This window comes from Euprymna scolopes, chromosome 18, assembly GCF_053919585.1.
Source record: "Euprymna scolopes isolate OS-2025 chromosome 18, ASM5391958v1, whole genome shotgun sequence".
NCBI classification, from domain to species: Eukaryota; Metazoa; Mollusca; class Cephalopoda; order Sepiida; family Sepiolidae; genus Euprymna; species Euprymna scolopes.
Window position 1 is genome coordinate 17,354,377 of NC_136499.1, and position 6,439 is coordinate 17,360,815.

Genomic DNA, 6,439 nt, shown 5'->3' on the forward strand with positions numbered 1-6,439 from the left:
ATAAACTAGCACATTTCCCTAGCCGTGAATCGAACATACAAATATCACATTAACAGTCGGTATCTCTAAATACAGTACCATGGGTCGGTGCTCGTAAATGATTCCTCAAATGTTTATGAAATAAACATTTGCCCATCGCTTAACAGTGCTCGAGCTACCAGTTTGTTTACAAACAAAAAGACATCGAGCTTCCCTTAATTGCTAAATAAGCAGCGGATGAAATACATTTTCAACAGTACTCAATCCAAAGACAGGGGCTTAATATAGTCATCCACATACAATAATGTTTCGTTGCATCACAACTAATCAGTGCGGCTAGACTAACACACACACACACACACACACGCATACACACACACACACACACACACACATATATATATATATATATATATATATATATATATATATATTTGATTCTCAATCATATTTCTACAAAAATAATGCTAGTCATTGACCTTTAATTATCAATAGTAAGGGATCAGTTTAAGTACCGGCATAAGAATAAACAAGTTAATATATATAAGAGGCTTGGTTATGCCGGATGACACCCACCATCTGTTCTGGAGACGACCGGATTTGAACTGGATTTCTTCAAATATATCTTTATTCTATACCAATCCTCGACAGCAATAGGGGAAGCGTAATAGAAAACGGTCGCTAAAGGTTCGGCAAGTGTGTCCGCTGTCACACCATGTTCTTTCGACTCTCTACTTTTGGACTTATAGGATGGGACACTCATGCGCAGAATTGCCTGTATTTCCACGGCCTGCAATCGGTTATCGACCGTCAAACGCCTCTACTGCCCTCTTATTTCGAAGAGAGGCAAGTCATTTTTTTAGACTACCCGTGACCCGCTGGGTCAGTATGTTAGATTAGCTATGGAATTAATGTATGAGCGTGACACTTCTGACGTAAAGAAAATAGTTTTTTGAGGCATAACATAAACATTTCTATGAAAGTATTTAAAATGAAAAAAGAATATAGATAAATTTCTATAAGTCGTTCTGTTTATAATTGTTTATTTTTGGAAAAAAAAAAAAAACTTACAGCCATTGAATTATAAGTGGTTTGCCATATTTATAGATAAATGTGCACTGAACAGATACCGTAATACTTAAAGTTAAATTTAAATTTTGATATATCTTTTTTAAATGAAATTGTTAGTTGAAAGTACAGAATAGTTAAAAACACTCTCCCCACGTTAAGAATGGCTTTTTAAATAGAAAATGAAAATAAAATGTAACTTTTTTCATTTATTTTTAGCAAACATTCATGACCCATTGGGTCAAATATTTAATTTATGTTTATAATAAGATCAATAAAACTAATTAAGACAATGTGGAAATGAACGATGTAAAAAAAAAAAAAAATAAATAAAAAAAAAATAAAAACAAGCAGAAAGTATTAACAATTTTTTATTTGGATAATTTAAACACGAAAAAAAAATAAAACAATTGGGACGCTGAAAACGTACACAATAAAACAATACGTTTTATTGTGTTGGTTATTTATTTGTAAAAAAAAAAACCCAACATTTTTGGGGTTATTTATTTATGCTGTAGTGTAGAAGAAAATGTACGAATGTTTTTAGAAAGGTGTATTAAAAATGGAGAATAAATTTAGAAAAAAAAAAGAAAAGGAAGAACGTGGGTAAATCGTCGTTGTAAAATGCTCTTATAGTTGTCCACGGCGCAAAGTTGATTTATTTGTAAGAAAATTGCGACAATATAGTTGTAATACAGAATAGTTGCAAAACATCCCCACCCTTTCATGTTAAATAATAATTTCTAAATAATAACGCTAATATTTCAGTCCGCAGGTCAAATTCTGCAAAAGTAGCAATTTGTGTTTATTTGGTTTACGCTGTTATGGGTTTATGTTTATGTACACATGCGCAACCGGAAGTCGTAAACCGGATGTGTGGTTACAACACTCATTACAAGGTCATTTGAGTTTTATAATTATATAGATATATATATTATAACTTACCATATATATTTTATAACTTACTATATATATAGATATATATATATATACACACACACACACAAACACACAAACACACACACGCACACAGTTGCTATCACTTCATCACACTCCGTTTTGGTCGACGTTTTCCTTTCTTCTCGTGTATCTTGTTGAACTCGGGAATTTTTCTATCAGACGCGGGAAATTGCGCAGAATTTCGAACATAACCGTTTATTTAATCCATGAGGGTAGCAGGCTCTCGTTCTGTCAGTCAGGCCAGAGTAAAAGCCTTAAGAGATTCGCAATTATATTCTTAGTATCGCCTATATTGAAGATTGAACCTTCAACCTCCACAAAAGCGTCATCTGGAATTAAATTTTATACAGTGCTTTATTTATTAGGCCATGGGTTCTTACCGATAATTCTAGCATGAATTTCGGGAGTCTTTCTAACCCTAACCCTAACCCATTCTTTTTTAGATGTACAATCTTATCACTTATAGATCACTACATATTAGTCTATATTTGTATAAAAGTGATCTTCTCTGTTTTTCTCTGTTTCTGAAGAATGGTCTATACCAAACTCCTCTTTCAAGTTTTGGTCTACAGACTTGAAATGATATATAGAGGATTTAGACTTATGGAACAAATTCGATTTGGTCGTTAACCGATAAAACTAGCTTCTAAAGGATCAAAATTGAAAAAAAAAAAAATGGAACTTGGCAGGCGTACGTCGACTTAAAGTGCTTTTGTACGCATAAGCAAAATACATTTATATGTTAAAGTCGTTTAAATTTGAACGCTTTCCTATCCGTCTGATAGCTCAACTGATAACAACTAAGACTTGGGCGCTAAATGTTTGGATTTCGATTCTAACTGATGGAAGCTGAGTCACGTTTTAAACTTTTGAAATTACTACTATATATTGGGTAAAATATATAATCTATATTGGCTCTATAATAATAAATACGAAACATGCATGACATATTTAAACGTAGTTTACGACTGGTTCACGTCATTAATACACCACTATATATTGGGCAAATATAATCATTAATAGAGAATTGACCTTATAATAATAAATACCAAATCTGTGTAAATTAAAATATCATATTTACGTGTATTTTGCCACCAGGGAACGCCAGGGGGCCTGCTAATATATATATATACTAGCAAAAGTACTCCTCGTTGACTGGGTTCAAAAACAGCCTACAGAAAATGGACTCTGATTTATGAAAGTATGATAGGTTATGAAAAGGAAGGGTTGTAAGGAGATAGCTTCGAATTTGGGGATATCAAAACCAAAGCAAAATATGATGAAATTAAAAACAAATAGATAAACCCCATGATTTATTATACCATACCTGTTCACACTGAAACACTTATCACAATATTCTGTGGATCTATATTAAAAAACCTTGTTAAACTTTGTGACATATTTCCATTCTATGGAGGTCAGGTGCGAAAGAACACCCCATAATTTTATTATACCATATTTCTTCAAACTAAACATAATTATCCAAGTATACTTACGCAGATAGATATGAAAATTCTTTATTAAAGTTTGTGCCTATATCCATTCTACGGAGGCCAGGCGCGAACGCAGACCCGACAATTTAATTATGCCATCCCTATTTAAGTTAAAACATACTTATCAAAGTATTCTTATGTACATCTATATCAAAAACACTTGTAAACGTTTTTTTTTTATTTTTAATTTTTTATTTCCACACTTTGTGGACCAGGTGCGAACGCAGACCCCACAATTTTAATGAACCACCGTTCTGCCAGATCAAATATACTCATTCCTGTGTCTTGATACATCTTCTATCATTATATGTAATCAGTTTTTTTAAAATAGTCCACCATATAGGAGCCTATTCGTTACCACACACACACGCGCGCGCGCGCGCACACACACGCACACATACACAGACATTCAGATTTATATTATAGATATATATATGATGAGAATAATGGAAATAGTATTCCGACAAAATAGAGAAATAAAAAGGAGCAAACCGAGTTATGTGTTCATCAACGTTTCGTCTTTATTTTATTCGAACGCATAACTCGGTTTGTTCCTTTTTATCTCTCTCTCTCTCTCTCTCTCTCTCTCTCTCTCTACATATATATATATATATATATATATATATATATATATATATATATAGATGTTATGAAAATATATATAGCAATTAAGCTACATAGAATATTCCGCGTTTCATTCTCGTGAGAATTCGTCAGGGATAACTTACTACCTAGCTCTACATATGTACTGAGCACTGCTGAAATAAATACTGAAAAATTTACGCATAAAATTATATCTCCGTATATTAATATATGTGATTAAATAAACTAATCATATATATATATATATATAGTCATCCACATACAGTACTGTTTCGCTGTTTCATAGCTCATCAGTGCGGTAAGACAAGCAACTACCTCAAGCCAGGATCGAAACTTGACCGCCGATATGACAGTCTGAGCTTTTAAGTATTGCGCTATTCGGCTGCTGCTATGCGGGCAATTAATTAACAATGTTTTGCCATTGTCCAAATATCTAAGCTCAATTTGACACTTTGTGTGTATATATATATATATATATATATATACACACACACACACATAAAGTGTCAATGAAAACAAAGGGATGTAGTGTTTACCTGGTATACACAATGGTAAACTTAAAACTAATATAAATAACAGTATTTATATATAGAAAATGTAATCCCAACCGAATTAAAAAAGCTCAATACGCAATAGAGAGTAGAGCTTATTATAAGAGAAAGAAAATTAAAACTGTAAGTTGAACTTTAGATTCAAAATTTATTGTTCGACTGAATACTCCAAAATCCAATTTACAAAGTCCTTATTCCGCAAAGTTTCAAAAATGTTATTCATATTATTCTTCTCATCAGAGGACATAAAGAAATCAGCAAATTATATTTGTAGCAATGCTAGAATTTACTAGTTAAGGCATTAAGTGAAACCGCAATTTATTGTAGCTATTGGATATGTAAAAAGCTAATATAAAAACAAACTGGGCATAATATTTCAATGAAACTCCTCAAGTTGATCCAAAATGCAAAATAGTTCTTTAGATAGAATGTATTCCAAAATAAGTCCAGCGTGACAATGCATATAATCCGATTGGAAAGTTTTCAAAAATCCGATTGGAACTTTTTCTTTTTAAGCCGAGGATAAAGGTTCTCATTTTGGATTTCTCTCTTCTTACTATTAGGTCCCATTTGACTAAGGACAGACTTCTCTTTGGACTACTGCACTGTCCGAAGAAAAATAGTTTTCATTATTTCAGCTGTTTTGTAAACTTTCCTATCGGATAAGGATAAGTAGCTTAAAAGCCTTATTTCTACACATAGACAAATATACATTTATATCTTTAACGTTATGTTTTTTAGGTTTTATACGTGTATGGATTTAGACCAGATGGTAACGAATAAGGTTGGTGAGCTACATGTGGTATTTTTATTCTAGCTGATGGCACTCAAGCTAATAACTTACTATATATATATATATATATATATTATCACTTGCCATATATATTTCATAACTTACTGCATATATAGATAGATACACACACACACACACGGTATAATTGCGTTAACACACCGGTTCTCGTCAGACCACCTAAGTTAAGCAACGTTGAGCCTAGTAAGTACCAGATGGGTGACCATTTGGGAATTCTAGGCGCTGTATGTTCTTTCCGCTTATCTCGGCATTTGTTTCCAGTCGTCCTGTACATACATTTCACATGCCACTGGTATTTAACAATGTCGACTCAGGAAAGGTGTGGTTGGAGATTGCGCACCTCCGCCACAAAAATATCACGCGCAGATACCAGACTATATATATATATATATATATATATATATATATATATATATATATATACTTTGGAAATTACCACTACATATTGTGTAGAATAGAATATTCAATATAAAATCGGTTGTATAATATAGTTTGTTCGAACTCTGCTTAAATTAAAATATATTTAAGCGTATTTTACGATCGGGCAATGCCGGGTGGCCTGCTCCTCGTGCATTTAACCGTTGCTACCGAGAGTAAAGAAGGCCGATGCACATGACAGCGTGACGTCATTATCAGATTCAGTTGTAGGTATATGGTCTAGGCTATCAGCAGCAGTTTCCTCTAGTTTTCAGTTTGCTAACATGGTGCATTCTTGCGTTGTTCCAAATTACCGGGGAAATTATCCAAAAGGCCTCAAAGTACATACATTTTCTCAATTTGGATACGTACCATTAGAAGGGAAAATTTTTATTCCAACCAAATATAATAAAGTAAGTATTTAATTAGAACTGTATTCAAGTACTTTCATAACGTTTGATAACATTGCTAATATAAATTAAAGAAACAATACTATTTATTGCTAATACAGCAAATATTATGTTGATATTTTTAACTGTTTATTTTCTTATAAGGCT

The 6,439-nt window shown here is 32.6% G+C and overlaps 1 pseudogene; it reads left to right on the forward strand.

Moving 5' to 3' along the window:
- The first annotated feature begins 5,579 nt into the window (after positions 1-5,579).
- On the forward strand, positions 5,580-5,696 carry LOC145301565 (5S ribosomal RNA; annotated as a pseudogene).
- Positions 5,697-6,439: the final 743 nt, after the last annotated feature.